A 25,240-nucleotide genomic window follows, 5' to 3' on the forward strand; every position below is an offset into this window, starting at 1 on the left:
GTATTACAAGTTATCGATATTTTTGTACAGTTGTGTCCTTTGTAAGTACTGTTGATATAAAAGGACTCTCTTAATATATAAAAGGATATAAAAGGATCTCTCTTAATGCAGCAATTCCTATCTCCTACTCTGGCTGCAAGCCATGTGGAAGGAGCAAGATAAATTCAATTAACATCTAACTCAGGGTTTTTGTTCGTTTGTTTGTACGAAACAGAACACTTACAGAATAAGCCTTTGATCTTTGTTTTTAGAAGCTGAAATCTTTGTTTTTCCTCACCTCTTTCTTTTGTTTTCCTGAAACAGTACATAGGTTGGGGCTCTGCAACCACTTGGCAGAGAAGAGAGGAGCAGAGGCGGGGATGCTGTCCAAATGTTCTTCTCTTGCTGTGATCATAGTTAAAGCTTCTGTGTGATCCTAAGCTGTACTTGCATTATTATGCATTTGGAGTCCCCACATCTCCACCAAGACTAATAATTAAATACTGCACATTTGCTTAGATGCCTTGCTGCATCAGTTCAGCTTATCTAGCTCCTTCCAAAATCCAACAAGCCTCAGCTCTGTCCAATACGTTTTCAATCGTTCCCCAAAATTCCGCCTCATGATGCGATCTCCTTCCTAGAAGCCCACATTCACATTGGCTCATTTTCAGATATCCTTCATCCTTCTGTACATTGAATTAATTTACCCCCCTTAATTCTAAACATAACAGTGCAAGACCTCAGGTTCATATTTATCACTGACAAATTCCATTTTTTCTGCAGATAATATATTTTGACACTCAAAGTGCAACTAAGTAAATGCAGGGAGTATCTCTGTATGGCAGCTTAAATGAAGTTGAGAGCCCCTTCATAATCTAAATAGCAGTTTTCTTGTCATTCCTGCTGAAACAAGTAGAACTAGAAGTGGTACTCAAACTAAAAACTTTGCACACTTCCTCCTCATGATAGTAGAGACCGGTGGAAGAAAACTGTAAACTGCTGAGCTGAAACAGAGAACAAGTTTTATCAACTTCGTGCAATTCAGCTACGCATCTACACAAACACAAGTCACTGGTACAGAGCACTTGAAACTCCATCTGCTCTTTCTCTCAGCAGGGGTTGTTTTATGTGGCATAGCGAAGAGAAGGCTTGGATGTGGGAAAACATCGTATTCTAAATAATGTTAAGCACTTCTGAAAACTGTCAGAGGTATCTTTCTTTGATTTTCTGTGCCTAAATACATGTCAAAATATGACCACTGAATGCCACCGACACTTGTAATGGGGTTTCTACAAAATAAAACAGGAGAGAAAAGAGTTTTCATAGTGATGCACACTGCAAAGTTACATACAATGGGTATTTAAAGATTTAAGCTCAGAAATACAGCACAGGCATGTCCATCTTTGCTCTTTGGGCGTGACGAGCCATTCCAAGATCCCAGTTACCACATACAACTTTAATACACGCCCCTGATTTTAAATTGCAGTATTGTTTCATATACTAAGCAATATACTCTTATGCAAACACGTTGCATAAAATCCCCTTAGTATTTATCACAAAACAGTTGCTTTCCTCCAAACATGCCAGCCAGAAAAGAAGGACAAGGGAAGGAGCCTCCTCGCAAGGCTGCACAGGTGAGCATGCCACCTGTGGAGAGCAGGGCTCTGCCTTGCAACATGCACACAGGCTGCTCAGGCCAGGCCTCAGCTCCCCTCTGGGACCTCTGCAGCTGTGTAAATTACTCTGCAGGCTTCTCAGGTGCCACAGCAGCTCTGTGGGAGCGTGAGCTACGACCCAGGCAAGAGAACTTGCTTTTCATGAACCAGAGCAATACTTCTCCAGCCTCCAGTCCTGCAAGGTCATTGCTTTGGTGAAGAAAGAAGGATGCTGAGCTCCTCAGTGAGGAACTTGATACCTCGTGACATGAGGCCCCAGCCTCCGAGTGACTGGTCAAACAAATATTCTTACTTATGTGCGCAGCTTCTGCGACACCAGTGCAACTTCCTGTGTGAAGAAATTAATGTGAGTTTGAATAAGAGAAGTTAAGAATGGGAAATCGTAAAAAAAAATAAAAAATCCAATTCTGGTCACAGTAAAAGGTGCTGATATGGGGAACAATGCACTGTCTCAGTATATTCTCAAGAGCAATGCCCTTTATATAAGGATCACGAGTATAAAACACTGGGTGTGACTACTTATGCTTTTGTTTTGGTTTGTCCCCGTCTGTCTGAAAAAATATTCAGTACTGTGTGCTTTCAGTCAGCTCAGAAGTGACATTTCTGCTACCTCAAAAAAAACCCTTCAGCCATGCAAAATCTACTACTAGTGAAAAGACCTGGAATGAACCTATATACATATTTCATAACATGAACTGTAAACTACACAAACATGTGCTCTGTGCTCCAGCTCTCAATGCAAAAGCGAATTTCTCTTTAGGTTTGCAGTCCAACATTCAAAATCAAGCAGAAAAGCAGCTAAATCACTAAGCAGCTAATGTAGTCACATAAATGTACAATGGACACCCAATTCTGTCAATTTTTTTTTCCTCTCCACTAACTTTATTCTCGTTTCCTTTTGCCTGCTATTTGAAAAGAACTAAAATAGGATTTAGAGTTGATGTGCACACACAGTCACTTGTTCTTTCACCACAGGCTTGACTATAAACAAAGAGCTAGCAACAGACAGCATCTGTTTTGACAAAAATAATGGCACATTTCCTATTTTTATAATAATCCAATTGCCAGAGAAGACTCAAAACAAATAACTTAAACCCACAAAAAGCAGACATTTTCAAGTGATTGATGTGGCCTCGGACATAAGTGAAAACTCTGCAGTTATGTCCCTACCCCAACCACACCTTCTTTCCTGGTACCATTATCGCTCGTGTAGATGTCTAGTTCTCATCACAACACCCCATTTCCAAGTCCAAAAAACAGTCTGCACTTGTTCCCCCATAGCTTGCAAAAGAGTTGACAGGGTAACAGCTAGCAGAATTGTCCCTATTATCAGCAGAGGGATTCAGGAAGGACTGTGACTGAGAATTTGTATGAATATGAACCAGGATCTGCAGGATTTGTATGAATGAATGGGTTAGTTGGTAACATCTGTAAATACTTATTTCTTATCCTGGCTGAGATGCAGTCAATTGTGTCAGAAGTATGCCGCAGTCTGAGTAAAGCAACAGAGAAATGGTGAAATAGATGAACTACAGGACAACATGAACAAGCAACAACATTTAAAGCTGGGTGGCATAAGCACCACAGTGCTACCGCAGATCACAGTGATTTTACCCACCTGTTTTCTCTCTGGTCTACAGATCCCCAGCTTATACCAGGTAACTTACTCAAGCAAGAAGATCTGACTGGCTGATCATACTAGGCACATCCATTCCACAAGAAATACATGGAATCACACAATGGCCTCAAAACTCACTTCTTTACCTCCTAGGTCTCAGCATTATTTTAGTGTCTAAGTACCAGGCAAACCCCCTAACCTACTTTGAAATTACCTAGTGGAGCATGTGCTCCAGTTTTCCAGGGAATAGGCAAGAAAGGAAATGAGGTCTGCTTTACCCAAGAGAATGCATGCCATGAAAGGTAGCATGTGCAAAAGGTAAAACGAAGGCCACACATCTTGCATGCTCTGAGAGCATTCATGTCACTATAGCTCCAGCCATGTGTGCATTTGCGGCTAATGCCAAGCAGTGTGATGCTTCTCTTCCTCCTTACCGATGCAGAACAGGTACTTCTTTGCCTACAGATAGGCACACCTGTACCACTGGCCTAGACAAATGAATACACAAGTTTATCTGAAACTTGTGTAATCCTCCTCTTCTGGATGGAGTAGTACCGCTATCAGAGCTGGCTCCCTTTGGCAGAGGGATTCTCATCTCTCACATGCCACAGTAAAATGGGACAACTCCGCTGAGATTAGCTTTCAAAGACAGTACTTAAACCAATCTAAATATATTATCTGAAGTTTGGAAAGTAAACCAATCTTTCTTTAAAAAAAAATAAATGTATTAATTTGGATACCAACCCTTCCTCTCCAACAACACAGGTAAGTTTATGCAATGAATTGAGACTGATCTGGAGAGTCTTGTTATAATTCCTTCACAACTTATGACAGTTAAAGAAAAAATATTTTTTTCTGCACTTTGGGAGACTATGTGGAATGTTACATGTTTATCCAAAATAAATAGAACCTCCAAGCCTTTATAAGGAGATTTCTTGCTAGTGAAGTATTAGTAATGCTGAAAGAGAAGACCAAATAGCTGTCCAAACCACCACATCAAGTTGAATTCACATTTATGTACTAACACTGCACAAAAATGAGTCAAAATATTATGAGGCAAGAACCCGGCATAAACCTCTTTTATATGGGTAACAAAACATTGCCTCTTTCTGATTGTATTGTCATATAGAAAGGGAAGTTTTAAAGGCAAATTATAATGTTTAATTTAACTTGCATTCCCCTTTTAGAATTCTGTTACGACTTGATTGCAGGAGTCCAGGTGAGATCCATGACAATCCCAGATGAAGTTTTCTAAAAGCTGAGCATCACCAGTACCATGGTAAAACACTGATGGTTCCTTCATCCGTTTGGATGAAGCAGGTGGATCACAATGATGACTTCATCAGAAACCATCAGGCAATTTTATGCCAAGAACAACAATTTATTTCAAGGATATTCTTTTCCTTATTGAAGGGAAAGAAATGCATGAAATGACAATAACAGGCTAGAGCTTGCATTTCACTGCCTGCTAGCAGATAGATCACAGCTGTAACTAGAGGGAAAGTCACCTTGAAGTGTAATGCAATTCCCAGACCATTCAAGGTCCAGAAGAAATCCATTTACATCTGAGAACTATATAAATATCACAAGCAAGAATGACAGGACAGTAACGTGAGAAGGTGACAAAAGAAAATGGACTGTTAAGAGAAGGGAAATGAGGAAATACAGCTCAGGGATCCTTTATTTGCAAGAAAAAGCAGTCATGAATGAAGCCTGATGTGGGGTATTGACTTTTGAGATGCTCCGCCAGGAAAGGGACTGCAGCATTACCCACATCTAAGAGATTTTCTTGCTTTTGGCTCTTCATGATTTCAAATGGAAGCTGGATCCAATAAAAGGTAGTGTAAATACAGTCTTAAAAAAACTCAGGAGGAAAATTATAAATGGTGGTATAAATGAGAACAGAAGCTCTTCTTCGATAACCAGACATTTAGCTGGATAATTCACAGATATAATTCTCTAATTACAGATATATGCTTGCCTGGCCCAAATCAGAGTACTCTTCAAGCCCTATTTGTGCCCTTTGGTGAAGTGCTGAAAGCCACCACAGCTACAAGAGGTTTCAGGGGCTGTGCTTCAAATAAGCCTCACCTGGCACTCAGGAAATAGAGGAAAACAAGAACAGGGAAAAAGAAGGAAAAATACAGTAGATTCTGAGAGAATGCTGTGCTAGCTCCTACATTAGTTACCCCAAGACTGTGAGGCAAGCCAAGCACCTTTGGTTAACATGTTAGAGGATACCAGAGCAAGGTTGATCAGCAAGGCTGATTTTGTACAAGCTACTAAGCAAGTGCTTTTCTGACTACCTGTAAGCAACAAAAAACATTGGGTACAAAACCATTCAGTGAATAAACAGCAACAGACAGCTGAAGAGACCTCTTCCATGCTGGGAATTTGCTATCAAAAGTTGTAATGAACTGCAATTAAGTTTTGAAATCGCCAGAAGAATTATCAAGTTGGAGCTGCATCCTCTTCCATAATGTACCAGTTTAACTCTGTTGCTTAATTTACATTTGTAAATTCAGATTTTGTTTGTAGGTAACTTGTGTAACAAAATTCTGTATGACATCTTATGAAAGGGAATGTGGTATTTATTAAAAAAATCTGACTACACTGGCTTTATTTACTCATACTTTTCCACTTACATACCCACAAACACCAAGTATATTTATCAGAACATTTTATGGCTCCAGCTCTGTTCCCCATCTTTTTAGCACTTCATCTTTGGGCTAGTTACTCCTCTTCATTTAAATGAAATCACACATGACATTCTGTAACCATTAACAACATACCCTTCCTTTTAACCCTTGTTCTACCATTTCCTCTGGGGCCAACACAAATCCCCACCCCTCCCATCCCAATCTTAATGTAGGTCTGGGATTTTTTTTTCTCTTTTTTATTGTATTTGGGGGGGGGGGTGTTTTCTTTTGTTTATTTAATAAAATAACTACATGTTCAGTACCAGACACAACTGTAATATTAGCACTACAAGCTGCAGTTAGAAGTTTAGGATACACAAAAAATCAAAAAAAAAATCAAAATCATAAGGTAGTATTTGATGTGATCACAGAAAGCAACAAACTGTTCCTCATTGAAAAAAGTCTACTAAACATTTGTCCCTTGGAACAATTTTGGACATGTAACATTGTGCAAAGAAAAAAGCATGAATTACATCTACTAAGGCTGACCTCAGTTTTTCAAAGAGTTCCAGTGACCACCAATTATTAAACAAGTGAGCCTAAATTTCCTTTTATGGAAAAATATGAATTTTTTACAAAGAATACACTTCTGCATATAATTTTATCAAAACTATATACACAGCATGTAGCATCTGCATAACAGCGTTTCATTCATTTGCTCTGTCCAGTTCTTTGTTTTGGTGGAAAAAATAGAAATAAACTCTACATGAGGAATAAATACATAACAAAGCTTAAATCACCAGCAGAGCCTGGAGACAGCAAGGTAAACAATAGTGCCAACACACTGTCCCAGTGAAGACATCTGACATGCACATTAGTCACAACAGGCATGTTTTATTGATTATAGTCTGTCATATGACAGTCCTTCTACTATTTATGTACAATTAGCATCAAGTTTCATCCTGGGCTATTGCCACTTTGGATTTAATTTTACTTGGATCTCACTACACGTGAATGTATCTTCAACAGCTGAATTCCCCAGTGTAAGAACTGTTTTCTCTTGAAACTGATGGGATACATTGTCAATGACGGCATAAAGACACCACAATTCATAATTTGTGCCTTTAAACTGCAACTCGTACTGCAAAATGTTCTAGATAAAGACACAGATGTGAAGTCAGATTAGGGCTTTCTTTGGCTTTTCACACAGAAAACAAGACCAAGTTAATACTTGACAATGTTAACTTGCACCTGCATTATGGTCAGCTCAGGAGAAAGGCAGGCTAAGCCCTGCCAGAAGCATGAGTAATCTCAAAAGAAAATGGCATGGGTGGACCAGACCACTCTCAAAATGCAGGGACCAGGCCCCCTGATTATTAAACCATTTTCTCAAATGATATCATGTTAATGTCTGAAAACACTTGAGAGCCCAGAATGCCAGACAGGGGCAGTGAAAGCCCACAGGTAGCTGTTTGGTGTCCTTCAGAATTAGAAGCAGAATTTAGTGTATGGTGTCTCTAACAAAACAAACGAAAAATCACATGTGAGACTTGTCTGCTAATACTTGGATTCAACTAGTTTAGGGTCTACTAGAAGATGTCACATTATACCATCAAATTCCATGACATGTGGGTATCATAAATACAATTGAAAGAAAAGCTTCAACTGGTAGATAAAAAGGAGACACTAACCTAAAGGAAATCCAGGCTTGCTATTTCACAGACCCAGCCTTAGTTCCATGTAGATTTAATTAAGCTATTTTTAGACACTCTCTCTTCCATAAAACTTTTGTAGTTGGTTTATCACTGTAGAACTTGACTATCTTGCTCTTTTCCCTTCACTGCCCTGTGGTCACTGCTCTGCTAAGCTTGGGGGCATTTAGAACATCACAGAAGACACTGTGACATCACAATAAGACCAGGAAACAGCATATTGTATTGCAATATAAACCACCAGTATGCTAGCAGCACAGCATATTAATATTCTGTATTTCTACAGGAAGCACAAACACTACGAAACGTCTTTGAACTTCAGGGTCTTTTACATTGCTGTGAAGAATTCCCTAAAGAACTACAGAGGCTTATGGTAAGTAAGAAGCTAAACCTAAAATGTTAGGACACAGGAATAAATCTGCATTGGTCTTCAAACTTCCTGACTCCAAGTACACATATATGAACAAAAAGGAGTTAGTGCATTTTAAAAACAACTGGAGGTAGGGTATTCATTTTGTACTCAGAAATTTAAACATAACATTAACAGCTCCTGATACAGTAAAGAGTAGTGAAAGGTGTTTTTTTTGGAGGGGATAAGGAATTTAACAGCCTTGAAGTCTTCCATGCACATGCATGCAGTTTTTTTTACTGAGACAAATCTACAACCTTAAGCAAGATTTCTTCTCAGAGCACTGGTTGAATATGCAGACAAATTCAAAATGATTTTTACAGTCTCTAACAGATAACTGGTGGTAGATCACTTCCACCTCTCCCAAGTAGGTCACATAGTCCTCCTAATCGGTACTCTTATGTTGTTCTTTTCCTGTGTCCACTCATTGGCCAGGAATGGATTTTAAGTAAAATTCGTAGTCAAAACATAGTGTCATGAAGTGAACTGCAATAGGGAACATTACTGCTAGAGACGACCTTCTGCAATCTCAAGGAAAGCTAAACAAAACAACCCCTGCAAGTCACTACCACTCTGCCAGGCTCACACTAAACAACCTCCTGTACACAGATAGTATCCAAGTTACTCTGAAAGCAGCCTGGGCTAGTACTGGGAACAAACTCCGTTGAAACACAGCTGTGACAGAGGTCACATAAATCATCTCTAGCAGCATGCAAAGGGTCTGTTCAGAACTGGAAAGGTAATGTTCATTTGCATGCTACTTATCTTTTACTCTGCCTTAAAGCTTGAACAAAACCCTCAAGAAATGGAAACAGACTGCCTTCAAACACCTTCAGAATTTGCTCAAGGTAATTCTAAATAGCCAATCATCCTGCTGTTTACCTGTCTTAATAGAGCCGTGAATTCATCTAAGAAGCGTGTTGCAATATCACCTTTAGAGTGTTACACTCTGTGAGGCTGACGTGTCTTTCTATAGTCAGTCAATACTACAGAAAATTTTGGGATGATGCTACTAAGTGCTGCCAGAACTGAGAACCAGGTTTTCAAATTGAACAGTAATCTGTATCTAAGGCCCACAAAAGATAACGATAGAGAGGGAAGAGATTTTCTTCTCTTTGCATTTAACCATCTGGTTGCTGGATAAAAAATGATCTTTCCACGTGATATAACTGGCTGCTCTGTTTGCTCAGGTTCCCCATACAGCAAGGAAACTTTGAGGGGCTATATGCCAACGTTTGTGCCTGGAATATTTTTGCCCCGTGGGTTTCTCAGAAAGCATACTTCCCTGCATGTACTGAGGCTTCACAATGAAGCATCAAATGTCTTATTTATTTCAGTCTTCACTGGAAAGACTGACTAGAAACTTACTGAAGTCAAATCCAGTTTAGGGGCAGAGTTTCAGTTCAGAATACTAATTTCATCTGCTTTGTTGATATGGGAACAGGGCTGAGGAAAAGCTGTCACAATCCATCCAAATGGTCAGAAACAAAGAACAAGAGCTACTTTCCAGTCTTGTCTTCTATTTGGTCACCTATGGAACTTATCGCTATGGTGTTTTATGAAACAGATCATAATGAAGGCCTAAAGTTAAGAATCTCATGGGTAACACATTATAATTAGTGTAGAGGTTTGGAGCTGGACTGATGATCCAGCTAGAGCATCAGTCTGGTTGCTCTCTTACTCCCTTTACCACAGAAAAGTGGGTAGACATTTCAATCAGCCTGAATTAGCCCGCCTAAAAAGCTGTCTTTGTGTAAACTGTGGATCAGAAGCATTGTATAAAAGCATCAAAGTAACGTTTGAAACACTGCAGTTATTACAAAAGGTTGTCGTTCATGACTCAAGTAATACCTACCTAGACTCATTGTTAACACTGCCTCACACAAAGCAGTGGCGTGCAAAATATTAGCAAGAAGGTGACAAATACTATTTCCCAGTAGTTTGCAAGAGATTTGTGGAGTACATTCCCAGATCTTACATGGTTTAATTTTAAAGTCTGCTACCAGCGTGTTCTGACCAGTACAGTAAATTACATCTACGGTGATGATCTACACTGCTGCTATTTTTTATTGTCTGTACTGGATCAGAACATCAGAATTCAGTCACCAGTTAGCGATACAATTTCCACATACTTATAACCATACTGGTTGCCCTTTATTTTAAATTACCCTGAACTGATGTGGCCTCACTGAAACTCTGAATTGTTCCACCTCTTATCTTTTCTGATAAAAGACTTTCTACACACAGATGCACGTATTCAAACACACCATAAAGTATGTCTGTAACGTTGTGTATATCTAAGGAGAAGAGCCAAACCACCTTCAGCTACATGACAGAACAGATTGCTCCTGGTTTAGGTCTCACAGGATTCCAAAGATCTCTAAGATCCTGATCACTTCATCTTTCCACTGCCTTTATAAACTGACAGATCCATAGCATGCAGAACTGATTAGGGGGGTAGGTTAATCTTTTATATTTAATAAAGAATTGTATCGATCATTACAAGGTTAGCAAAGAGGAAGTCATATTTAGCAGTAAGGAATTTAACATACTGGAATGGCTTTGGTATTGACTGTGATAAAGGCTGCATTTCATGAACACTTTGCAAGTGTTTCTAAGGGAGCTAGATTACAGAAAAAGTAAGGATAGAAAAATGTAAACCTTCTTTACTACCGAGTAACCTAAATAAAAAGGTAATGCTCACCCTATGCTATCAGGTCTTTCATCATTGGAAATTATCTCCCAGGTTAATTTTGTGTGAACTTGAACTAGAGGTGAGTTAGGTACATACATACGCAGTGGGAGATGCGTGGGCTCTGTGTACATCATGCAACAGTTTTGTCCCTGAGCCATGGGACATGGCTGTGGGTGACTAACCCCAAATAAGAGAAGACTGGCAGGGAACCAGAGGGTCTTGCAGCTTAAAAGAAAAAAGGCCAGAGCCTGATTCTACCAGAATCCCTCATGATGCTGATTAAGTCATTTGATATGTCTGACCCTTCATTCCTCATCTCCTCAAAATGGGAACAATAAGGACACCATGCCTTGTAAATTCAAACTACAGGCTTTTTGTTGCAAGGAGAATAATGGCACTTACTTTCATAGTATGTCTACCACGGGCACTTCACTCTAGGCAGCACCTGCCAGAATGAGAGCTCAGTCTTCAAGCACTATTGAAACATAAGCAACAACGTTCAGTTTATGAGAAGGAGAAATCTATCCTTTCCAAAAAGCCAGACCCAACACATGCTGCATGACCCCCCCAGCTCCAGCTATAATTGTAACATGAACATCACGAGGTTCTTCTTCCTATACTTCCTTTCCATTTTGGAGGTTCACACTAGTTAATGAAACCTGTTTGTATCTGTAGCACATTCATTCAAAATGCAATGGGGAATTATTACCTCATGCTGGCCAAACAATTCACTGGTCTGTTTACAGAAAAACTGTGATAAATAGCTGGACTGTTGTCATGACCCTTCACCCAGATCTTTTGATAGTAACGAGAATGTCATGTAAAAATAAATGCAAAAGCATAGAGAGAGTCCCTACTAAAAGCAGCTAGTGTAAGGGGAAAGATAAATAAATTCCATATTATGCTTAGCAAATTAAGTTATTTGATAGACAGCTCTTTCTTGTGGATGAATGAAAAAATCACTTTAGCATTTACCAGTGGTTACTGCTCCACATCCCTCTGAAACCCGAATAGCTACAAGCAGATATTATTGCATAACTGTGTGTGCGTGCTCTGATACAACACAGTAACAGACAACAGCTCCTGAACTCAATTCCGAGTGAAGCGCATTCCGATTTCTGCAGATCGCTTTTCTCTGAGTCACACTTGCTATCGTTTTTCTGCAGAGCTATCATGCTTAAGACCATGGTAATCTACATGGAACAAGTCCTGGTAAAACAGCATTGCAGAATCTGACACTGTAAGTAGCAGGTTTAGATTAGAGTGATTAAAACAAATTTCCCTTATCATAAGTGTGTCACAGATGACCCCAAACTCTCCTCCTCTCAATATGGAAACGGGCCTTTGCAACAGCGCTTTCCAGAGAAACAGCTAGGACTCACAGGCTTTTCTACACTGAATCTCTCCAGCAAGTATCACATTTCTGAATGAGTGGGGCATTTCTTGCAGGAGGAGCGATCCTCAACCCAGCTACGGGCTGTAAATTTCCACTGCACCTCATTGTGTGCCGCCAGGCTGGCCTGACCTTTCGGCAGCACGGCCCTGCCTTTGTGCAGTGTTTATGTGCATTCCAGCAGCCCTCCGTGCTCCCTGGGCAAGGTTAAAGCTGGGGGGACAAGGAGGAGGAGAGTCGATGAGACAAAAAGTAAGGGAAAGAATTTAAACAGCAGATGCAATCCGGAAGCGAGACGATATGCTACGCTGTCCCTGCTACAAATACACGAGACTGATTTTGTTTCCAGTGAAGTTTGCCTTGCAGTTATCATAAAGCAAGGAGAATCAGGCTCTCTGCCAGTTGTTTTGTCATGACCACAGAGCACACTGAACACGTCTCTTTTCAGTCAAATCTCTTACCTAATCAGCACATGTGGACCTGTGCTGATCTTGTGAATTATGGCCCTAAATGCAGAGCCCTCTACTGCAAGAAGTAAAAATGTCTTAAAAAAATAAAAATAAATAAATAAATAAATACAAAGAGAAGAAGAAGCTGTGTGGATTTAAGTACCCACCATGCACAAATGTTCGGTGACAAATTTGTAATGAAGGATGCACATACTTCTCTCTTCTGTCCGTCCTACCACCAAACTTGCTCTTACGTGGAAAACCCGGCTCCCACCACCTACCCTGTCAGCCCCCAGGGCCAGGAGCCAGCTGCACCCGTGCTACCAGCCCCACCGCAGAGGAGGAGCCGAAGGGGGGCAGAGCCACGGGAACCACATGGCTGCCTACACCATGCATACCCTGCCCCATGCTTGGCTCTCAAGTCCAGTGCAAGAGAAACAGATGGCTGCTCTGGACATTTCTGTCATCCTCTACTGCTTTCTCTCACCTTGTAACGTAATGAGCCTTTCTCAAAGTGCCTTACCCGGCGCTAGGCTTCTTTTAGCTTCCAGCTCAAGACTATGAATCACAGGAGCAGAGCGAAGCCTGACTCAAACTTTGCTGGGCTTTAGAAGCCAGCTGCCCACTCCCTGCTGTCCTGGGAAGGGAAGGGGGATGCCACATCAGGTACATGAAAGACTTAGCTGTATGAGCAGCAGCAGAAGCCATTCAAGGCTCAAGGAGGAGCTTGGGATCACCTTTCTGTACTGATACTCAAAGTGGGGCTGTACAGTCAACATGGAAGAAGACAAAAAATACTAAATGAAATTTCTCTTTGGTGGGACAGGAAGGCTTGCCTCTAGTAGTCACAGCTGATTCCATGCCTTTAGCATGTTTTTCCTCACTGATACTAATTTCTATGATTCTTAGATTATCACCAATACTCTCCTATCTTCTTCCAAAGGTTATTTAACTTGTCTTAACCTCATGACTGAATGATAGAAGGTATTAAGATTCATTGTACTCAGCTCTTCATAGCTTTCTGCTGGTCTTCATCATGCTAGTCTCCTTCATGCTGTCCCCCCAATATGAAATAAACTAAGCTGCATGCTGACAAATCTAGGTCAGGAATTGGTTGTTGCTTCTTTTCTTGTCTCAGCAAGGAGAAAGGCTGCTATATGTCATGAATTTTTCTGCAGATGTATTTACAGCAGTGATAGTCCTTGGGAACCTGCTCTTGGAGTTAATGGGAACCTGCCACAATGGCAGCCTGTCTAGAAATAGGTACCACTCTTAACATTTTGCTTAAAAAAAAAAAAAAAACCTGCCAGTGAACAGCAAAGAAGAAGCAAACAGAAGATACCATCAAAAAACAAGGGCTGCAAACAATTAAAAGTAAATATTAAAAAACAAAACAAACAAAAACCATAAAAATAGATGGACTTATTAGAAACAGCCTACCTGTGCGACTATTTAGTGTTCAGACAGTGCAACTCAGCAGTGCCCCTGGACTGGAAGGACCCCAGGCACTACTGAAAAGAAGCTAGCAGTGGCATTGTCAGCAGGCTACACTGTGGCTCCATTTCATTCCTTGTGAGAAACACTTTGTTCTCCCAAAATTATATATGTATATTTTTTCTTTGTGTGGGTGGGATGTGGGAAAGGGTGTAGAAATTACAGAACTCAAAGTAAAAAATTAGTCAAAGCTTCAAAGATATGCCCACCCAGGCAGATGGATCAGAGTAACATACCCAGCAAAAGATAAACTGTCTTCATTCCCGGAATTCCTAAAGGATGATCTAACAACTCTTTCTCTAATACTAGAAAAGCCACCAATACACCTAGGCTGGGGGCACATGCAAGAGGGCTGTGCTTTGCATTGACAAAACCATTAAGTGAGGAACAAAGGCGTTTCAGTGAAAAGGAAACCTGGTCTACACTACATTAGAGAACCTTACAAATATGTACACACAGCACATGTAAGCTGTGTGGGCATCTCACCAATTACAACAATGACAACCAGACAAATGCAGAGAAAACATACTTGTAATTTAAGAAGAATCATTGATTAGTGAGAAAGCATTCCATATTTGAAATTAATTAACTGTAAACTAGGTGGGTGGTAAATAGGGGTCCCCGTTAAGGGTCTTTTCTTCCAGTGAACATGTACAAGAATAGTGTGAAGGTATTTGTAAGTCTACAGAACTGGATCGCATTGCATACCGTTTGGAACTCAAACCAGCAACACTTGTATAAATCTATTGTTAAAAACACACTATTTTTCAATACCTGTGATGCAGTAGTGTCTATAAGAAAATATTTGTATAGATGATCCAAAATTTTGAAGTTTGTAGTTTTCTCCTGAATTTCAGGTGACAGACAAAGCACACTTAGTAGAATAAATATAAGAATTAGCTTCAAAACTAAGAAGCAGTTTCAAACGTTGCACACTTTTTTTATTCCACCAGTACAAAGTTGTATAGAATTAGATTCCTGCCCCAAATGTGTCTTAGTTCTTCCCATCGTGGTGAATCTAAACCAAATTAATAATATTTTATGCATAAAATAAATACATAAATAAAGTAATATTATTAAAGTCATTAAAAGCGACAGTAAGGAGGAAGGTAGGAATTAGGAACTTTTTCCAGTTTAGATGATGAAAAAATGAGATGTGAGAGCCCATCTAACCGATATCTATTTGTACTACCTAGAGAAAGACCAGATAATCACTATAAGAAATAAATCAGCTATATTCAGTTATCACGGCAATCTCCTAAAAGGAGATTTTAGGTGGTAGAAGCACACCCAAAAAAGCACAGAAAAACAGGACCGATCCAACCAATATCCTGTTGGGCTACTCCCAGGCCCATCACACAGCCATCAGCCCTTCAAAGGCCCATCTCCGCATACCCAGGGAGGCTCAGGTGCACAAGGGCAGGCAGTGAACACGAATTACAGCTGAAAACCACCCGGTTCAGGCCCCTCCCAGGACTGTCCCAGCAGAGACATCAGCACTAATGGTCTAGGTGTGAAACCCATCACAGCAGGTCATCTGGATGGGAGCAGCTCTCCAGATCACCTTTCAGACTCAGGAGGGTTACTGCCTAGGGGTGTGGGAGGCATTATGGGATGCAGGGGAACACGGGATTTATTATGGGATGTTTGTGGGAGGAACTATAGGAAGTAAAAGGGAGGGGGCTAGGTGATTTGGAGAGGAAGAAGCATGGGAAAATTGAGGGGCAAGGGGATTAAAGAGTGCTGGTTGCATGTACATAGTCTGCTGGTTGGTATGCTTGTCTGGTTATGCCCTGCACCTCATCAGTACAGCCTGTTCTACCTTATTCAATCCCATTCTCTTTCCTGTGTTAAGGACCCTCCAGTGAATGTGCATGTGAAAGTATGAGTGCTTGCAACTGGAATACGACCATGAGGGGAAAGCAGCTGCAGAGCTTCCCTTCCCTCTCTCAGGCTGTATGACACAACTTGATCTATTTTCCTCCAACTGTAATAGTGACCCCACCACTGCCCAGTGAATTCCAGCAGACTTTGAAGGAAGAATATATAAAGAAAATTTAAAAACTTCCATGCAGGAACAGAATGTTGGAACTCAATTGACTTCAAACAAGACTGATAGACTATTAGGTATTCCATCTGTATGAGCTATTGCTGAGCTATAGCTCTTATGAACAGTGCAATAATTAACTTTTTTTTTTTTTTTCACATGGAAATTCATGTTAACTGTGCACTTACTACGATTTATTTTCCCAGGTATAGCAATCAGTCATGAAGAAGAACAGGAAATTATTTTGGGCATCTACCTGCAAATACAAGAAAGATAATTTGAAAAGCTGCAAGTTTTAATAATATCTTCCTATCATCACATTTAGTGCATTTTTTGCACTTATATAAAATCCTGTCTTTCTGAAATTAATACTTCTTTTCCTTAAATATTTAAAGTTTAATACAGTAAATTAGTTCATTAAATTGTAATTCAATTTTTGTACCTGTGGTTGTAACAGGAAACTTGCACAAACATCTCCATTAATACATATATACGTACACTTTTAGGTAATTCCAAATTAACCAAAACTTAAAGGATTTGAATATACTGAACCTCCCTAAAATTCACATTTTATAGACTTAGATAACCAACTACAATATGCATCAAAACCAATTTAAAATATATTAGCTCTTTATACAGTACTTTTCATCAACAAATCTCAGGATTTCATAGGAGGCCAATAGCTATCTTACAGACAGATAAAACTGAAGCAACATGAGGGGGGATGATTTATTAGAAGCAGACCCAAAGCCTCCTCATTTCTAGGCCAGTTGTCCATCCCACAGGCTACATTTCAGCTGAAAATGAGTTCTTGATTATGTAACCAAGTGAAGTATTTGGACCCCTGAACACAATACTGAAGTATACAATCTCCTCAGAATGCATCAAGTGTTTTTCATTAGTATTTTCTTGGTTTTACTCCTTTTGTAAAGAACATCCATAACTAGAGGGACACTGTAACATTTGTGGATCCACCGTTTATGCCCTTGAGATAACTAAGTAAAAAGCAACAGTAAGAGACAAAGCTCACTGCAGGATAATCTGAATGTATACAAAATGTATCAAATATATGAGTGATAACATTAATACTGAATTGATTAAGAATTGAACATGGAATCTGAGCTTTATAGAAATCACAGAAAACACAATAGCCTATTATTAGGCCATGGGATACAAAGACGGTTCAGCTAAAAGGTCTTACATAACTGCTATACTGAAGTTGACCCCATACTGGCAGCTTTATTACTCCAGGCTTAACATTGAAATACAGGGAAAATCCATAAGGAAGCATTTTTTTATTTTATTTTTTTAATACTGTTTTATAAGTAAAGGTGACAAAGGGATATAGTGTAATTATGAATTGTTATAGAAAGTACAAGTCCATCTAACATGTTTAGACAGAACGTATTCATATTCACAGGACTCTACGCCACCAATTTAGACAGTTAAATTCTGCTGAAAAAGGACTGACCTACCTGCAAAAGCTTCCAGGCTCTATCAAAATTAGGATAAAGTTCTAGGCTGAGAGGTCAGGGGTGTGAAAAGGGTTAGCGTCTGCACTTTGAGTTAGCTCATCTTTAACGTTTGTTAGCACTTAACACAGAAAAGACAATTACGCTATTTATGGTGAGTTTCCTACTTTTTCATGCTGTATGCTTCAGTAACAATCGTCTGAACTGAAATGCAGATCCTATTCAGACCAGTAGATGGCACAAACCATTTATTTCACTATATTCATCACAATATTTATTGTAATGTCAAAGAATCACCTATTACCTTCAAAAGAGGATTCACTGTTTTTAGAATAAACAGGGATGTATAGGAACACTAAGAAACTATAATGTTTAAATGACTAGAGACACTTACACGAATTAACAGCTAGTTCTAAAACAAAACAAAACAAAACAAAACAAAAAACACTTAATACAAGAATTCTACTATGTAGATGCCAAGTAAATAACCATGCAATAAAAATAGTTACCAAGTACATTCTACATTTTAAGCTTGTTGCATATTCTTAACAACTGATAATACTCTTAAATATGAAAAACTTATTCAACACTGAAAAAAAAAGAATCTAACATGAAAAGACTATGGGATAGCTGTGCAAAAGATACTTCAGCTGGAGGAACTTAACTTCACTGGGTAACTGACTGAAAAGTGACTAACAGATTTCCTATAATGACAAATGCTGGGAAAAACCTACATCAGTTGACAAAATATCTTGTGCCTTAGAAAACGAAAAACTTCAGCAGGATAGAGTAGAAGCAATACAGATCAGGTTTAACTGACAACTGGGGGAAAAAAAAGTAGCCATTTATTTTAGAGCTAGGAAAAGGCCTAAAAGAAACAGCCAATAATTGAACCTTTTAAAAAAAATAAGAATTTAACAGGTAAAAATCAAGAGCTCCAAATATATGCCTAAAGCAAAAAATTCTAAATAAACTTATAGCCAGTCATACAATAACATCTTTGAAATCCACACCATTTCAGAGCCAAGAGAAACAGACTTTTCTTCCACTGTATAAGAGAATCAGAAAGTTTTAAATGCCAAAAATACCTAAATATTTGGAACTGAATCAGTTCATATGCAGGCATACTTGCAAGCATACTTCCACATAAATCATTCATGACAGTCATGGGTTATCAGGCTCTGCAGTGGATCTTTCTAAACAAGAAAAACACTGTAAAACAGATTGTTTGTATTTCAAAAAGAATACAGCTCCTGAAACATAGCCGTTGTTTGCTTCACTTTTATAAACATGTGTTGGAAAACTTTAGTTCTTGGAAAGAAAAAAGAACAAAGGAAGTGATTCACACTGAAATACAGGGCAGGGGAAATGCATCTTTCCCATTCTGTAGAACACAAAACTCATTCCCATACAATTTTGATAAAATTATTGGAATACTAGAGCAAGAAGAACCAGGCTATCAGACTCCATTTTCTAAGCTGCAAAGATAACCTATAGCTACATAATTATAGGACTTAATAATACTTAATTTTATATTTTCAAAGAAATATTGTGACATCATGTCACTTCACAGGGCACACCACTTAGCGCAGTTATTTGCTGCAGGAGTACATTAAATGCTATGCAATCATAGGGTAAATTATCCCCATATCTGTTGGGCAAATTAAAACTTAACATGAGAAAAATTATAAATAATGTGAAGATTCATGGTTTAATTATTTTAATAGCAAGTAATTTATCAAATAATTACGAAAAAGAAAGACGCAGATGAGTAATGGGCTGGAATATACAAGCAAGAGTCTTTTTTTGCACTGAGCAAAGAACTCCTAAACTATAATGCTAATAGTATGAATGTCTTTTTTTTCCCTTTAATCTAGTACAACTTCAGGCTAACAGAGCCCCAGGTAGTGCTTGTCCCTCCTACCTCTCAGTAAATTATGCAATGAGTCAGTTCAACAGGTAGACCCGAAGGAGAATTTTGTTTTTGATAATTTGTTTTCTGGTGAATCAATCCAATTTACACTACTTGCTTCCTAGATCCAATGCAACAGGAGAGTTGTGAACATGCAGCCAGACATGAAAGAAACAAATTATTCTCTGTAGGAGTCTAAAAGTAGGCTTGTAGGTGAACCTCCAGAAGCTAGCAAAGGGGTTTTGTCTTTATTTTTAAAGGACACAGGGAAGCAGGAAAAAAGTTTTGTTCAAAGTTCAAATACTGCAGTTTCTAGAGAAGAAGGAAAATGCTGGATCAGAAACAGGCCAAAACGACTACCTCAGCAGGAGACAGAAGGAGGATCAACAAGTGAAATTGCTCTTTGACAATGAGTATTGCTGAGATGGAAACCACAAACTGCTGGCTGACAAAAAGAATAATGACAATTAGAGTCACATGTTTTAGACACAAGATGCTGCAGCAGACTGATTTATCCCAGCTGAACGGTAAAATAACCTTGTTACTGGCTATTTCCTTATAACCCTGGTTGAAAAGGCCACTCCAGACTACAAAAACGCTACACATTAACATTTGGTGGAAAGCTTTCTTTTAGTAGAACATAACCATCATACTCCCAAAACTTCAGTAAAAGTATTTATATTAACAAAGGAAATATGAAATGCATTACAAAGAAAATACTTAAAAACAAACCTAGTTAACGTGATGATAGGTATGGGATGATAGGTATGGATCTTTGAGAAGACTTTAGACTTTCCTTGTTTCCACACTGTGACAGAAATAGGAGGCATATGGGGTTTGCAGATTGGTTAGCAGCAAGTTCCCAAGGCTTTCCAAGCTCCTCAGTTTTATCTTCCGAGGCAAGAAAAGACAGCTTTACAGTTGCTGAAGTTAACTTCCCTGGATTAGGGACTAGTCTTCAAAGTATCATTTAACTAGAGGGTTTTTCTCTTGTCAAAGGAGAAAAAATGTCATACCTAAGTGTTTTAGCAACATTCACTACAGAAAATCTGTTTGGAAACAAAGAACAAATACAAAATTAAATAACTCAATTGATAAATGTTGGCTACAATCTCCAGATGTTTTCCCCCATCTGCATCTCAAACAAACAAAAAAAAAGGAAGAAACAGAATAAAACCCGCTTCTTTGGAGCCTTATCATCTTCTGACATATGCTAATTTGGCAGCCCTAGAAAGCATTCAGTTTCATGTTGTGACAGCATTTTGTAGCTAACGTTTGACTTCCGTTTCAGGTCAAAAATATTTCTTCTGCAAACAAGAGCAAGGCAAAGTCCACAGACTCCTCAACTCTCCCTCTGTATCAATGTTGTGAGACTTCTACGTTATTTTTTGGCCTATTCAGTAAACTTGAGGGATAATACTTGTCTTTGGCTGGTGTGTGTGTGTGTGTGTGTACATTGTGCCTTGAACTAAAACTGGTGATACCTTCAATCATAATAAAAATTATAAATACAAATTATAGCTCAGACATGGAAACTTTTTTCCCTCTTGTGGGTAGCTATTGCAAAGCTACAATTAACCTCAATTAAAAGCAGGGATAAACTTTATACAAAGAATATGCTGTTCAGGTGTTCTTAATGAGAACAGCATTTGGCACTGTTTGATCTTTTTGTAACAGGGAGTTCTGCTGGGATGAAAATGAAAGTGGCTAAAGCTTAATCCAAGAGGAAAGTATTTTTTTTCCTCTATACAAAAAGGGATTTCTCTAATAAAATGTACCTAGAAAGATTAAGATCTATTTGCACTCTAATTACCCTGAGCAGCCTCAGAGACCTCACCCCCACACACAGTCCACTGTGCATTTAATCTCTGGTGGAAACCTCCAATCCTTTTTCCAAGCTGTGTAGGCAGGCCTGTGCTCAGCCGTGCCCTTGCTGTGCTTGTCTTCAGTGGACTTTGGGAGTTGACCTCCGGCCTGCCTTATCACCTTACATTTGCATCGTTTCTGACACAATCATCATATTTCCGATGATCACTGGACTGCTCCCAGAATCTACCACTGCCACCAACCCTTCCCTGTCCAGCTACTGGAAAGCTGATTTTCTGGAAACCTTACCTTACCTTTTCTGGAAACACTTCCCTTGAGATATGTTTTACACTCTGTCCACTGGTATTATTTCCTACTGCTTTTCCACAGTGATATCACAGCTGTCCAAGTAACCTCTTGCGGACTATGCAAAGAGTGGCCTTATTTGCATCGATTATATAACTTCCATAGAAAAAGCAGTGTTTACGTATATAGTTTAATCTTTATGCCATTAATCCAGGTTGCTAACCATTTTCACTTAAAGAATTTTAGTTAAGTGTTGCCCAAACTAAAATGTATCAGACTACACTGTACAAAAAACATACAACTTCCCCTGAAGTCAAAGGGTTTGGATTTTGACTTCTGAACTTTATCTTTAATTGAAAACCTCTCTCTGTGTTTAAAATTACTTTGTGTTAATTTTTTAGTTGTATACTTTTAAGGGGACTTATTTCGCATTACATTTCAGACATACCATTAGTTCAGGATGAGAGCAAGCATCACTACCTGATCAGATGGCTATCTGCCTGGAAGCATCCTCACCTAACCCAAAAAGGCAGGTACAGCAGAAGATGCAAATAAGGGTCTGGGAAAGTTAAGAGAGAGTTGGGAAGCTTTTTTCTCACTCCAAGAAGACACATTTCATTGTCTTATCCACCCCCCCCCCTTTTTTTTTGTATTCTCAAGCTACTTTTATATACTGTTTAAATCATTACCAACATGCAGTGCTGCTGAAACACAATTCTGTTATTCCCCTTCCCACCTACTCCTAGCTACATACCTGTCCCTCTCAGCAAAAGTGATATTACAGCCACAGTGATGCATATCCAGGTTAAAACAAATCACTTTGTCAGGTTAGTTTTCAGTGCTAGCTTAAAGCGTACATGAAACCATGGCCTCATTAATCAGCAAATTTTACCTAATTACCAGAAGTCACAAGGGATGACCCTGCTACTGTAACATTTTACAGCTTCCATTCCCAAACTCCATGGGTTGTGTTCTCCACTTTCTCACTTTCATCAAGCTTTCTCCACTTTCATCAAGCTTGTGACCCAAATACTAGCACATATGAACAAGAGACCTATTGCCCTTGAGACCCATCTGCAATGGTCTTTTGCTCATATATTACTGCTGTAATGCAGAAATTCAGCTCTCACCTGATTCCACAAACTTTCCCTTTTACATGAACTATTTTCCACATGCTATCAACTGGTAGAGGAAAATGTAGTGTCAGGCTGGGAAGATTAAGGAAAGCCTTCCTCCTACCCCTTTTGTAAGGCTATTGCCTGACCCCCCAGTACAGGCATACTGTGTCTCAGCCCAAGAGATGTCTTTGTTTTTCTGAAATCCTGAACGGAACAGATTTTCCAAGTGAGAAACCACCATTTATTCCAGCTAAACTAGATGTTTTAGTTTGTGTTTTCTGACAGACTACTATCTGATATGACTAGCATATCTATTACAGAGGAGGGAAGCTTTGCTTCTAGTCTACTTAGGAAATCACAGAGCTTTCCCAAGCTCTTATCACTAACCCAACAGAGCAGGGCTAACAATAGCACGTTTTCTTCCAGAACAATTTACACTACCCATTTTCTTTCAAGAAGCAACTAAACTATTCTGAAAGGTTATAGATAATACTTATTTACAATAGATGAAACATTTTGGTCTTTTCATTCTCTATTTCCATGGGAAAATCTCCATGATTTCCCTTGAGTTCTCTTTTTGTGTGTAGTCTAGACTATCATAATAGTTTTGACAATTATTTTTATTACATAACTTTGAAAAACAGACTCTCATAGAATTTGGTTGTTAGAAAAATCCTGCTCTGAATAAGATAGGACAATGTGTGGCTTTTGAAAAAAAAATCATAAATTCCTCTACTGTTGGTTTGTTTCAAAGTTGATTTCTCAGTCTAGAAAAGCTAAAGCTATATTTTAGAGCATGCCAACCACCAATATATATATAAGGAGATTTCCTTTTCCTATACTTCTTCCTGTGCAAAAGGAAGCAAGTAAAAATAGGGTTTGGCCTTGAACAACTATTCCAAAAGATGCTGAAAGGATCACCCAAACACTAAAAACTTGTAGACACCACTTCAGCTAGCTGATAGAGACTTGTTAGAGCTTTATGTTATCCTAGTCACTCTCAATTAGAATGGAACAAATACTTATGCTTGGGAATTTTCTCATTCTCTACTCCTATGGGCAGTATGTATCTCATACCACTCTGTTAAATCAGGTGTGATAAATATTTGTAAAGAAATTGATTTTGTATACAGAGACGTGATGCTACACTACTTAATGAAGGAGTGCTCATCGTTGTGCCTCTGAACTAGACAGGAGGGACAGGCAGGCTTACATGACATTTTAAATTTTTGTAACAAAAATAAGGTTGCTTAAGGTGCGTTTTCTGCTAAGTATCTTTATTATAGATTATTTCTGGTGCTATGTTGACCTCCTCCACAATTCAACCTTCTGGACTACTTCTCTGTATTATTTCACAGTTGGAAAGGATAAAAAAACTCCTTAGTGGTAAATGTTAAATAGAACAGATTCCTGCTGATAGATTATTGATCATACTTGAGTGATCTATTGAATATCATGGCCAAGATGCCCTTCTCCACTTTAGGTTTAAGGATCTAACATATTTAAAAATATTAACATTACAAGCTGGTTATTTTCATGAGGGAAATTATTAAACTGGGATGCACATCTGCTGCAAGAGCAGGTAGCATCTCTGTTTTTTAACCATAGACTTTATGGAGTATTTTATCAAACTCATAAAACCCACTTACAAGAAAACAAAAAACAGTTAAGTTCTTCAGTATTCTGCTATAACCACAAACTTGTTTGGCTGAATCAATATGTGAAATGATTTTCTACCTCCCTATTTCCTCTAACCTTTAGGTTAACAATTTTAAACAAAGCAAGAATGGAAAAAATTAACAGGTAAAAAGGGTACATGTATTTCATGTACATTGGCCTACAAACCTTTATTTATTTATTTATTTATTTATTTAAGTTGCATTCTGACATGAAACTTGAAACTAAGATTCAGAATCCCAAATCCTTTTCCATCTAGGATCTGGAACATCAGAGCTCTAGGTTTAAGGCTAACTGCTGTTAGGTGACACCTAGTTAAAAATCACACTACTGCTAGTATGTATTTTACTTAATAGGTAGAGTAAAAAAGAATCATACTAAAGATCCTATGAGTACACAAGTTTTTAACCTCATTACAAGCCTAGTTGAAATGGTTAAAGGCACACCCGGTTTGCATCTGTACAACATTGTCACACTGTGTTAATCTAGGCTTTCATCCTGATCCAGACAGTTCACTGGAACACTTACAGGAGAACACATGCTTCTAATTACCAATTTTCTCTGTGCAGACATATCTTAAGACCTGCATTTCCCAAATTATTGAAATCTAATTCCCTGGTAAGAAAACTTACGCAGCCATCTTTCCCACAGTACCATAAGGCAAGATGAAGTTGTAAGAGGACTGTCATAACCATGTACAAATTCGCCGTTGGTACCTCCTAGCACCTTCTTCACACACATCACATTGGGAAGTGATTGCAGTTATTTTGACAAAATGTCTTCTTACAGGGAGCAGCAAAATAACGTTTTGACATTGAAGGTGCCATTGACATCACCC

At 38.8% G+C, this 25,240-nt stretch overlaps 1 long non-coding RNA gene across 2 annotated transcripts; it reads left to right on the top strand.

Moving 5' to 3' along the window:
* Window positions 1-7,844: 7,844 nt before the first annotated feature.
* On the top strand, window positions 7,845-21,709 carry LOC106036658 (uncharacterized). 2 transcript variants are annotated; one of them, XR_001207511.3, is made up of 4 exons: window positions 7,855-7,997; window positions 8,818-8,881; window positions 11,895-11,968; window positions 20,787-21,709. It is a non-coding gene; the product is annotated as an uncharacterized lncRNA (long non-coding RNA). The 2 variants fall into 2 exon arrangements; XR_001207510.3 differs by lacking the exon at window positions 8,818-8,881 and having other exon boundaries at window positions 7,845-7,997; window positions 20,787-21,708.
* Window positions 21,710-25,240: the final 3,531 nt, after the last annotated feature.

Source organism: Anser cygnoides, chromosome 3 (assembly GCF_040182565.1).
Source record: "Anser cygnoides isolate HZ-2024a breed goose chromosome 3, Taihu_goose_T2T_genome, whole genome shotgun sequence".
Lineage (NCBI taxonomy): Eukaryota > Metazoa > Chordata > Aves > Anseriformes > Anatidae > Anser > Anser cygnoides.